This window comes from Toxorhynchites rutilus, chromosome 2 (assembly GCF_029784135.1).
Source record: "Toxorhynchites rutilus septentrionalis strain SRP chromosome 2, ASM2978413v1, whole genome shotgun sequence".
Lineage (NCBI taxonomy): Eukaryota > Metazoa > Arthropoda > Insecta > Diptera > Culicidae > Toxorhynchites > Toxorhynchites rutilus.
The window spans coordinates 114,350,944-114,364,172 of record NC_073745.1 but is presented as its reverse complement, the minus strand read 5'-3'; the positions used below and the strand labels follow the sequence as shown (position 1 = coordinate 114,364,172).

The 13,229-nt window shown below is 36.2% G+C and overlaps 1 protein-coding gene across 3 annotated transcripts in view; it reads right to left on the bottom strand.

Moving 5' to 3' along the window:
- LOC129771066 (Ig-like and fibronectin type-III domain-containing protein 1) overlaps positions 1 to 12,282 on the bottom strand; it is a 436,355-nt gene extending 424,073 nt beyond the window's left edge. The window contains exon 1 of one of the 3 annotated variants that reach the window (XR_008742272.1): positions 11,169 to 12,282. The gene's annotated coding sequence lies outside the window, so the exon portion shown is untranslated. Of the gene's footprint in view, positions 1 to 11,162 lie in introns of all 3 variants that reach the window. The other 2 variants (XM_055774358.1, XM_055774356.1) reach the window with 2 other exon arrangements.
- Between the last annotated feature and the right edge of the window lie 947 nt (positions 12,283 to 13,229).

Below are 13,229 nucleotides of genomic sequence, written 5' to 3'. Positions count from 1 at the left end.
TAGTTTTTAGCTAGAATATAACAAAAAAAATTCCTAAATGAGGAACCGTACCGAAATCTTAGTCGTACGAAACCTTCAATCTACATTACCAAATATATTCAGTTATGTAAACTATGAAATTGAATTCGAAAAAAATATTGACATTACTCTCCTCATTCTTCTCCTTCTTATTGATTTAATTTACTTGTATAAGAATATTACTCGAGATTCTCTAAATGAGTACTTAGTTGAGATTGTTTCGATGTCAAACAGCAGACAATCAATATATTTTGAGTGGCGAGTTCAAATGCGTGCGTACACATTCTTTGCAAAAACAAACCGTGCCAATCACTCTGCCATGGGAACTACTAAACACAACTGAGGTTGGATTCAGTTCGAATCCGGAACCACTGTACTATTTATAACAGCGGTCATAGTAGGCCTATCTGAAATCTTCTGATAGCACATTGTTTGGAAAATTAGTGTCTTTCGACGGTAGAAAATTCACGTTGATCCGTTTTGTTTTGAAAAAGTTGTGCAGGATGGAAGCCGAAAGAAGAAATTCGATTTTGGACAACAACATTGAAAATCCAACGTAGTCAGGTACTAAAATCGCGAAATTGCTGAAAGTGGCTAAATCGATCGTGTGTGACGCGCTAAAAAGTTGCCGTGAACGAACATCTGTTGTTCGGATGAAACAACTAGGTTTTGACGAAGGATGTATGCTGATGGATGGCGAAGCGTACATGAAGATGGATTTTGGACAGCTCCCAGACCTGAAAGTCTATAAGGCCACCGCCAGAGGAGATGTCCCCAGCAAATTTAACTTCGTTTTCGCTGATAAATTTAGCAGGAAGCTCTTGATTTGACAAGGGATTTATAGGTGTGGACAGAAAACTAAGGCTCCCGCAACAAACAAGAAATCGAAAATGGATAGAATGCCTGCAGAAACGTATCCTTCCATTTTTAATGACTCAAAGAGGTCTGATGAAGTTTTGGTTAAATTTGGCAATCTGCCATTACAGTCGAGAGGTTTTTCAGTGGTACCGAAAAGACCTCAATTCTCCCAATTGCCTCTAATTCCGCCCAATCGAAAAATATTGCGCAATTGCCAAGCGTAAATTGAAGAAGAGTGCCTAAATGACTTGAGATGCGAGAGGGCATGAAGGGATCGTGAAATAAAATTGCCGCTGAGGTTGACCAACAGAGAATCCGAGCTTTGATGGAGGGTATCCGACGAAAAGTACGAAAATTCATCAAGACTGTATCGGAATAACTTTTTCAATCATTTTTCTGGAAAGAACAATAAATTTTGTGCATTAAAAAAATGTACCTTCAATCAATCCCGAGATACAACTGGTTTTGTGATTCTGGATTCTAAATTTTCCAAGCATTACACTATGCTCAGAAAGTACCGGGAATTTTTTGTTTAAACGTATTGTACATGCGGGAACCGGTTTATTTTCTTCTGTTGGTACGACCTTAAGACGCACATCTGTCTTTGATTTTGCATGATGATAACGCGCCATCGCACCGAGTCCGAATTGTACTGAATTATTGGACCAACCATCAAGTAAATAACATGGATCAAGCACCGTAGTCACCTGATATGGCCTCGTGCGACTTTTTTTTTGTTCCTTCAGTCGATCGAGGAGATCAAAGATAATGCACCGAGCGAACTGGAGGCCATCCCTTCGTCGGCCTACCAGGGATGCATGGGAGTAAAAAGTGCTCCCGAACCAAATCACTAGCTGTATGGCAAATATTGTAAAGGATATTAAATAAGAAATGTTGGTGGTTTATTTGAACCCCTATGTGGTTTGACGTAGAATCTATAGTGAAAAACGTACTTTTTCGATTATTTCACGCCATCCTCAAAAGATCCGAGATAAAATATGAAAAAAATACTGAATGTGCATCTTACTACGATGTATCAAAAAAAATTATCAAAAATTTTAGTACTAAAAAAAATATTGAAATCTTGAAAAAAAAAATTTTTGGGATTTTAGTTATTTTTTTTTCAAAATTTCGAAATGCCAGAAAATGTATAAAATTTTTTTGTACTGTGTATTTTTTTTTTATTTTTTTTTTATTATTAGATATTTGAAAACAAAAACAGTTTGAAGATATTTATCAATCTAGAAAAGCCGTAAGAGCACATTTAAATATGAATTAGAGTAGTACTGAATCTCTAAACCCCAAAAAAAAAAATTTTTAAAAAATTAAATTTTTTTTTTAGTACTAAAATTTTTGATGAAATTTTTTTTGATAATTTTTCTTGATACACCGTGGTAAGATGTACATTCAGTATTTTTTTAAAAATTTTATCTCGGATCTATTGAGGATGGTGTGAAATAAACGAAAAAGTACGTTTTTCACTATAGATCCTACGTCAAACAACATAGGGGTTCAAATAAACCACCAAAATTTCTTATTTAATATCCTTTACAATATTTGCTATACAGCCAGTGATTTGGGTTGGGGGCACTTTTTACTCCCTTACCTAACCACTCTTTGGAAATATAAAAAAATATTTTTTGATACCGCGCAACACTGAAAAAAATCTCAAAAAAATCACACATATCTAGAAAAGCCGTAGAAATACATTAAAATATGAATTAGAGTAGTACTGAATTTCTAAATCCCAAAGAAAAGTTTTTCAAGATTTCAATATTTTTTTAGTACTAAATTTTTTGATAATTTTTTGACGTAGAACTACGTCTTACATTAAGGGAAATTAAGGGAAATCAGAAAACAGATCACGTTTTTATGAAATAAAGTTAACGTTAATAACTATGAATCGGAAATTCCCTAAGATTTGTTTGATATGCTATACATTACAATCCTATAGTTTGTCTATGATTAAAATTGATGAAAATTGGAAGCATTCCCATTTCCTCATACATTTGTTCTGTCCATTTGTGTGCTTTCCCGAACAGAGGGGAAATCGTCGAATGAAAAGTCTCCGTGAACAAGGAAAAGGGGATTATTTACCTAAAGTATAAACAGTGGATCTCGCTGAAGCAAACTTTCATTCTTCTTGAGGAAACCGACTGAACAACATTGTTGCCGGCGAGCTGGATGGCAAGGAATTAAATTCCTTTCTCAAGGCAATGGGGGTGGAGGAATAATATGATGGATAAAGTAAAGTTTTCAAGCGCCTTTTTGAAGGTTATAGACGAATGAACTGAAGAAGTTTAAAGTCTCAAGCGAGGAAGGAAGGAAAACTTTCAGTATCGTTCTGTGTTCAAAGCAATAAATATCGCTTGTTCTTCCTTGTTTTGCGTCATCACATGTCTCCGTTTCGGATTGAGCCGTGGACGCGACCAAATTACTCACTCGTTGATGTCTCTGGCATTGCAATCATTGCATCAAACTGACGCCATTGCATTAATGTCGTGAGCTACACAATTGTGTGGGGAATCATCAAGCTAGACTATCGTCAGCTCACCAAGAAAATAAATGTTCTGGAATTTTGTCAGTGATTTGGTTTCGCATGACGGTAGGAAAACTATCTCCTCAAAGGATCCCTGTAACGATACAACAATCGCCAAATTTTTTCATTGTGGCGATGGCTACCACGACATCGAGCATATTGTCTGGTCGTGTATCCGGTTCCATGCTGCTCGCTCTCAGCTCTCTTGAGCACTGAGAGCAAAAGGCAGACAATCGGATATCCCCGTCCGGGATATCTTAGGTAGCCGTGATCCTGATCTTCTGCTTCATCTATACCTGTTCCTCAGGAACGCCGATGTCAACGTTTAATGATTTTTCCTTCGTTGTGTCCCTGTTTCGTATCCCTCCTATTCGATCTATAAACTTTTACTTAGTCGCGGCAATACATACACACACACTCTTTACAGATACACGGGCCAAAGGTTGTGCAGTCCACTGATGATTCAACAAAAGCCAAAGGTTGTACCGCTCATGACAACTCTACACGAGCTGATGATTGCGCCGGCTAGTGACCATTCTATCCTGGATTCCTCGAGAAGACGTACCACGCTAGATATGGGGTACAGACTAGGGGGGCGTTGCTGATTAATGGTCAGCTGCATCCCAATAGGAAGTATCCCGTGTCGGGCACAGGTACAGATCATTGAAGACAGCAACATCACAATTACGAAAACACTTGTAATACTAACCTCGAGCCAACCGCGAGTAATCGGTTACATATTACTAACATAGTTATAAGGCAAACATTGTCGAAATATTGAACTCCCGGCCCCGTCAGGTTGACGCCATATGAGCCTTAATAAAAATATATATTTTGGATAAAAAAAAAAATTTTTTTTCATGCTATGATTGACGATTGTTTTGTGTTGCAAATTATGCGGTCGTAATGATAAATATAAACAAAGACGGGAGATAGAGGGAGGGAAATATTTACGCTAGGGTATTAGTAATAAATCTCTGCAGAGGCAAATATTCAACCTTTTTCCAAGCAGTTAACATTGTTGTTTTCTATCATCAATGCATTGATACCAAGTTATTCAATTAGTTATATTAAGTTATTAGTTTATTTGGGCTCGCGTGTCAGTCGCAAAACTGCTTTCAATTGCATTTGCATTTGCGCTAATCTTGATCATAATGAAGTAGTGCTACGCTTTTCGAGTTTGTTGAGATTAACAGATAGAGTTTATTTCGTTTATTTAGTTACCAAGAAGGTAAATGTCGTTCTTGAATTTTGTATGTGATTTGGTTTTGCTTGCCAGTAGCAGAACTTTCGCCACTAAAGATGACAATTGCGCTTATCTCGAGCATGGATTGTTTTTCGAGCACAAGAATGAATCATCAAACAATTATCGTCAAATGATTCTACAATAAAAAAAATTCAGGGCGACCAAACCGGTAGAATGGATATTTTAAAATTTTCGTAGCATTATAAAATAATATCCGCAGCTATAAACAAGCGACTTGAATTAAGCGTAGTTCTACGTCAACAATGCGGTCGTGTCTTGAACACAACCTCCTATATTTTTTGATACATCGTAGTAAGATGCACATTCAGTATTTTTTTCAAATTTTTATCTCGGATCTTTTGAGGATTGCGTAAAATAATCGAAAAAGTACATTTTTCACTATAGATCCTACGTCAAACCACATAGGGGTTCAAATAAACCGCCAAAATTTCTTATTTGATATCCTTTGCAATATTTGCCATACAGCTAGTGATTTGGTTTGGGGGCACTTTTTACTCCCTTACCCGGCCAGGCCCTTTAACTGAAAATCTATTTTGATTTATTTAAAAATTCCCGGTACTTTCTGTTCATAGGGTATGTTTTTCAAACACTGATGAGTCAACTTTTGTATGAACTGACACATACAGAAACTCTCTAGCCTACAATTATGCGCAGGTACATGATAGAGTAGTCTCTCGAACATTTAGAAAATTTTACATGATTATTCGAAAACAATCATGTAAAATCAACAACAAGATCTCTCCGTACATGTAATATTTCGATACTGATTAGTTGGCATCAGCTATCATAATTTTGTAGCTGATGAGGATTGTTCCATGGCAAACGCCTTAAAGCGAATCAAATGAACCGCTTCTGCACGGCTTCGATTCTGTTGACTCCATTCTGATAAAACGGATTCCAAATCGCTGAACAGTATTCCAGTGTAGAGCGAACCAAAGCACAGAATAACGATTTCAAGCAATGGACATGAAATCTCTCGCAATTCGCATAATGAAACCGATGTTACGGGAGGCTTTCCCAACGATGTAGTTGACATGAGCTTTGAAATTAAGCTTGCAGTCCAAATAAACGCCTAGATCCTTTATATAGTTGTCTTTGGCTAGCTGAACACCATCAAGATGGTGGCGAAATTAATTGAGTCTTTCCTTCTTGAGAAAGAGATCATGGAGCACTTGCTTGGATTCAGTGTAATACGATTGTCCACGCACCATTTCTGGAAAATTTCCAATTGCCGCTGGAGAAATAATGCGTCGCTCTCAGACCTCACGTGGAAAAACAACTTCAAATCGTCGAAGCGAAGGCGAAGGAGAGCCGGGGTCCTTCCAGATCAAGATTTGCAGCGTTGGAGTATATCAAGAATATCAAAGGGCCTAGATGACTTCCTTGAGGTATTCCTGATGTTGCTGAGAATTCATCAGAAAGACAATCGCCAATTTTCACCGTGAGGGAGCGTTCGATCAGATATGATTTCAGCCAATGCAAAACATTTCCGCTGAAACCAAGCTTATCTAACTTTTGCACTGTGGAGGCGATCTGGCGTAGTGGTAACATCCATGCCTCTCACGCTAAAGGTCACGAGTTCAATTCTCACTCCCGAAATTCTTCCAAAAATGGAAGTAAAAAGTGACGAACCATCCAAATGAGTTGAAAATCACTATAATAAGATAAAAAAAAAATTGGCGCTGCAACATCGTGGTTGATTTTTTCGAAGGCAGCTGACAGGTCCGTTTGGGTCAAACCATTGGACATTCCATCAAAAACGTATGTTGTGAAAGAGAGAAGATTCGTTGTGGTAGATCTCTTCGGCATGAATCCATTTTGATCGATGGAAATGTAATGCTTACAGTGGGAAAATGTCGGTCCCATAACCAAAAGTTTCGACATAGCGTTCAGAGCAGAGAATCTTATGCATAATGTAGCTCTAACAACTTATTGTTGTTCAAATTATAGTAAAAAACATTGGAAATAGCACATTTTTTATCATAAGAGAATAGATTGTAAAATCGATTTTTTTAGTGTGGGATTAAAGTGGTCACCTTTAGTGGGTAAAATGGATACTCGGAGATATCATGCTTAATGGGATAGATTTATGCGTTGTTTATTATACAAATTTGTTCAAATCTTTATTGAAACAGTAGGAACATGTATGAAATAAGCTGGACCTATTTATCTGGAGTCGAAATTGAAATTTTCTCATACATACAAAAATGTATTAGGAAACACATAATACATCGCATCATGATGGTTGGTTTTGGATGGGGTGGCATATTTGTCCAGAGTCAATGCCACAAGAAGGACCTCTTCAAAAGCAGCTTATAATAGAGCATATCAGCTTCAGTCAACAGAACACTGTAAGTAGTTATCCGCCACTGACCGCCAGAGTTGCCACAATTAAATCTGTTCGGTCTTAAACAAATTTTTTTACCTTAGTTATTTTTCAGAAAATCTGTATTAAAATTGTAAGACTAATTTCGTAGCATAATTTTATCTTTACTATCATACAGTTATTACGAATTCGACGATATTAATGGTATCTACGTAAAGTCAGACCTATAGTAAAAATATTATGCTTCATTGAGATATAATGAAAGTTTACACAGTTATTAGGGGGTTATTATTGGTTTCAAATAGTCTCAAAACTGACGTATAGCGGTGCCGCGTCGAACTCACCAAAATAAAGATAAGTTATTTTGAAAAACATATAAAATCTCAATACTTTGCTATGTTATCACCATTTAAGAAAAGAATTAAAAACATGGAATGTATAACATTTCATCCGAGGGCTAACTTTTCTCGAGATACAACCAACGTTATATAATAAAAATAATGCTTGTGAAATTTCTATACGGTGCAAGCCATATTCACAGCTGGAAATCAGCAGCAAAATGCATTTTCTATTATGTTACAAAAACTATGTTCATTACATAAAATTGGTTATATCTCGAGAACGGTTAGTTCTAGGATAAATAGTTTCATATAGTTTTTCATGCAGAACCGCGTGTAGCGTGTATTTTTAATGTTACTTTCATATTTCATAAATTTTTCAAAAATCCACATTTTTTTAATGAGATCTACACGATATCGCTATACGCCAAACTTTGTTGAATTAAAAGGATTTTATAACAGAAATATTTGTTTTTAAAAAATCGAAGGGGACTTGTTGTGAGCTATGAACATTTTTAATATTAAATTAAATTTTTGAGTAGGATTTTTTAACGGATTATTTGAAAAGTTAGCTAAATAGTTGTTTAACTTTTCAACAACTTTTCCATATATTCCATATATTTTACTCAGACGTCTGGATTTCAAGTTATGATTTTTTGCAGAAAAGTTCAAAGATTCTGGATGCGGCCTTTAAAAAAGTCAGTCCTAATTAAAATTGGTCATCTGATAATGGAAATTGTGGTATTTGATAGCTGTCACGATATGGATTAAGTTAAAAAAAAGCGGAGAGGGTGGCGTCAAAGTCGACTGGTTTTCAGCAGATTTAGTGTGGAATTGCTCATTTGTGAACAGTAGTCCAAACGATTATTTGTCAAAGATAGCAGTTCCAATAAACTAAATTTTATGAGAAAATCCTTAAATGCGATGCATACAAAACAACCGAATAGCGATATCTGTTTATACAGCCATTCCATATGAAACCGATATAGTGGTTCTCAGATTTCCATGAAAAGTGGTAATTTTGTTCTTTATCACAAAACATTAGACACGTATTTTTTTATTTTTTCGTTGGGGTGATTTACATTTTAGGGTGGTTAGAAAAATCAATTATTTCCACTTTTTCCCAAAAATGCCTTTTTTTTAAATTCATAACTTTCGAACCACTGAACCGATTTTGATTATCGATATATCAAATTGAAGCCAATGTGCAATTGTATTAAAAAATATTAAATATTAAATTTAAAAAAATGGGTTCTATTTTCATAATTATTAATTGCAGTCGTTTTTCATTGTTTTCATGACTTTGGACTAGAGGACGCTATATTTTTTATATTTTTTCTTGAAAGCTGAGGATTTTTTACATAACATGTCTCGATATCAGAGATGCCATTTTTTTCGTTTTTGAGATATAATTTTTTATTTTTACTCATAAGTTTAAATTTGGTATGTCGATCATCTGAATCGGTCCAGTAGTTCAAAAGTTATGATATTTTGAGAAAAGTCAGTTTTGGGAAAAAGTAAAAAAAAATAATTTTCGAACCACTTTAAAATGGAGATGGTCACCCTAAAATAAAAAAAAATACGGGTCTTATATTTAGCAATTAAGAACAAAACTACCACTTTTTATGGAAATCTGAGAACAACTATATCGGTTTGGCATGGAATAACTGTATATTTATACCAGCTGATCCGGCAAACTTCGTCCCGCCCAAAATTAGTTTTTTGTTATCAATACCTTTAAACATTCACGTTTTCTTACTATGAGCAAGCTCATGGGTCCAATCGCAGAACTGTTCATTGATTGATCCTCTATTCGACCCGTTGAATTTACCTTTTACTATAAAATTCCTAGTATTTCTAACAAAACTCATCATTATAATATCAGATTATTTTCAGACACAATTCTCGTTCAAGATTTTTCAACCACTTGCAAATAACATGTTTCTCTGTTACATGGAATAAATGTTTTATACAAAAAAAATGATAGAAAAAGGACAGCCCTAAATCGGACAATCCCTTCCTCGAGTTCTGCTCTTATCAACACATCCGGCGATCCTTTTTTTTGTATAGACAGAAGAAGATACAGGAGTGCGTTTCATCACATTAAAATCCATTTCCAAATCCATTTGTTAGGGTGACCATTTCCATTTTAGGGTGGTGCAAATAGAACCATTGTTTCGCATTTTTGCCAAAAATGACTTTTTTCAAAAACTCATAACTTTTGAACTACTGAACCGATTCAGATGATCGACATATCAAATAAAAGCCAATCACCTGGTCTTTTTTTAAAAAATACTATACCTACAGAAAATTTGAATTCTGCTCTCGTTATTATTGATTGTATTCGTTTCTTATTGTTTTCATAATCTCGGGACCAAAGGCGCTATATATTTTTATATTTTTTCTGGAAAGCTGAGGATTTTTCATCATAACATATCTCGAAACCAGGGTGGCGTTTTTTTTTTGTTTTTGAGTTATGATTTTTCAAAGTTACCCGATGGTTCAAAAAATCACGATGTAAGATGTAAGCTATAAAAAACAAATATAATCAATAATTGCGAAAACAAAACCCATTTTTATTCAGAGTGTAATATTTTTTCAAACAAGACCTGGCTTTAATTTGATATGTCGATCATCTGAATCGGTCCAGTAGATCAAAAGTTATGATTTTTTGTAGTGGAAAAAAAGGAAAAATGATTTTTTGGACCATCGGCTAACTTTGAAAAATCATAACTCAAAAACGAAAAAAAACACCACCCTGGTTTCGAGATATGTTATGTGAAAAATCCTCAGCTTTCAGAAAAAAATATAAAAAAAAGTATAGCGTCTATGGTCCCGAGACTATGAAAACAATAAGAAATGAATACAATCAATAATAACGAGAGCAGAATTCAAATTTTCTGCAGGTATAGTATTTTTTCAAAAAAGACCAGGTGATTGGCTTTGATTTGATATGTCGAACATCTGAATCGGTCCAGTAGTTCAAAAGTAATGCATTTTTAAAAAAAGTCACTTTTGGAAAAAAGAGGAAAAAGTTGATTTTTCGGACCACCCTAAAATGGAAATGGTCACCCTACTGAAAAAATAAAAAAAAATACGGGTCTAATGTTTTGCGATAAAGAACAAAACTACCACTTTTCACGAAAATATGAGAACCGCAAAATCGGTTTGGCATGGAATGGCTGTATATATAGATTTTGCGAGATGCGACAGCTCTACTGATGTATTGAAAACGGCAATACGACATCAAAAGTCAATAGTCATATTATCAAACAAGCTACTGACCACTTAACCCCCTTTTTACCCCCACTATCCCTTGTCGCATTATGAAAATCGCTGAACAACTCTATCGAATGCGTGTTTAATGAAATGAAAAAAGTTTCACAGTTTTTCTCTTGCATGTAAAATTAAATATTCCTCTACAGCCAAACACGAAAAGAAAAAATCAGCATTCATTTGTTTATTATTCATCTTCGACTTCAAGCCATAATCAGAAATAGACAAAGTGACGATATTTTTTTCAAAGAATGTTTAAATATATTTTCTTGTTATCATGCTACACATAATAAATTCACAAAAAAATGACGTTCACCACCATTTCAAACACTATTTCAATAGCCCATATTAATAAAAATAGTGAGTGAAACTCACCTGTGTAATGAATGGTACATTAAATAATTTGTAGTCCCACGTATCGATCAAATCTCAATGATTCTCAGAATATGATGCATGAAGTAAAACAAATTGATTCAAATTGACTCATCCGATGTTATTACGTACGTTTTGCGAACAAAAATAAACACTGAAGATACTTACACTCACTATTTCCAAACACCAGATTATTCCATCCAACGACGGACCACTTTTCAATAAATTTTTTTCGCAGAATCCTCCAAACTCCAAACAGTTACTGCTATTCCAACAAGCACACCAAAAACACCAAAACAACAATTCCGTTCTGCCTCGCAAAGCAATCACAAATAGATCGCTGAAATCTCAACACTTGTTCGGGTGTTCCACCGCACAATTTTTAATAAATCACGCTTTATTACCGAGCGAGCACTCAACGTTTTTACTTTCGCTCCCGTTCTCGCCTATGGCAGCACGGATTCGGTATTTGTATCCAATAAAACAGAAGATCTTCGGAAGTACAGATGCTACGAGTGCCAAAGTAAGCAAAATCTTCAATTCGGCACGAAAGTGAAAATGAAAACAAACACCAGATGGCGCAACTGAAATGAGCGGTTGTGTGGGGAGGTCTTATTTCCCAAACAGAAATATGGATACCAGCACTTCAATAATTTGTTATCTTCGCCTCGTTTATCTGGGATACCTTTTGCTGTTAGAAACACTTTTCGTGACTCTTCCAGGATCCAGTCCGCACAAAGATACAGTTGTTTGCTTCTTCCAGTTAAATCCTTGAAACACGATTACGCACGTGAGAATGTTCTTTGCCCCTCAACTCGACACTGAGAGCATGTGTCGAATGGTATGACCACAACGTGTGACCTTTGCAAAATTTATCCACTATGAATAAATAAACAGCAATCGTGAGTCTTCCCGTTCGTTTTATTTTCACAGTACCCACTAAAAGAAGAAACACTTTTTCTTCAATCGAAGGTTTGCAAGGTGAGGAATCCACCACCCACGCGCACACACAACACTTGAAAAGAGGTTTGCTGGAGGTGTTTTTTATCACCGCACACACACCCACACACCCTGCTGGTCTCAACAGAGAACTATCCGCCGCACAGCTTCGGGACAAAAGTGAAACTCCACCAAAGGCTCTCCGTCCTTAGTTCTTGAAACAACTTCTGTTAGTGTAGAAACTCTCGGTTAAATATCTCTTAGAACCTTCCACACTGAGGGGGGCTTAGAATACCAGAATCCGCACTCGGTCAAGTCTGAACGCGAACTGAACGGCGCTCTGAGCGAACCAAACTGTTTTATAACTTCCTGTCGGCAGAAGCAGCCGCAGCAGCTGTTTTACTGCTGGTAGAGCATGGGATGTGTGATTGGGGGGTGTTATGAGGGGAGACGAGCATATCGCAGTCGGGGCCGTCATCGTCTATCACAACAAACAAACCGAAAGTTGAACAGCAGTCAATGTTGTTGCTGCTGTTGCACTACTCGGAAAGGTATTCTATTCGAGCCCGATTTTTATCAGCTTCTGCCTTGCCGTTGGGAGAGAGAGCGAATTGATAGCATAATACGACCGCGTGGAGCATAAATCCGCCCGCCATCAACCCCCCCAAAGCTCATGGGAGATAGAGAGCGTAAGATGCAAACAGCTGACGGTTGTTTGAGAAAAATTGTCGGGAGATCTGAGCGAATACTGCCGATTGCCGGCTGAGATTAAACTCACACTCAGAGAGTAAACTGTGCCGCGATGAGAGATGTAAACAAACGCTGCGAATGTCAGCACATACATTGTTCGAGGGTGTCTTTTTGTGTTTCATAGTTATCATTTGAAAAGATTCGAAAATTATTGAAAATTTGTGTTATACGTTTCATGAAGGAACCTAAGTTTCAAGGCAGCATTCAACTCGTAATTATTTCTGGTTTCTGTAAACAATAGGAATATTAAGAAAAATCTCATACTAGGGAAAATACATAGAATGAGATAATGTTACTTTCACCATATGCCCAGAGAATCCGAAACATATACGGTATTCGCTAACCACCCCAATATGAATAACCGACAATCGAAAATAAATAAGTCGAAATGCATCTAGAAAAGTAGAAGGGTCTACGTCTAGAGGCATGGACGGAAGTTTGACGTAGAACTTTGATTATTGGGGACAACTGGTTTTGTTGTAACTGTTAAGAAATCCATAGATCTAACTCATTAAGTGCTCTAAATAGTGGCTCTGGTATGTTATA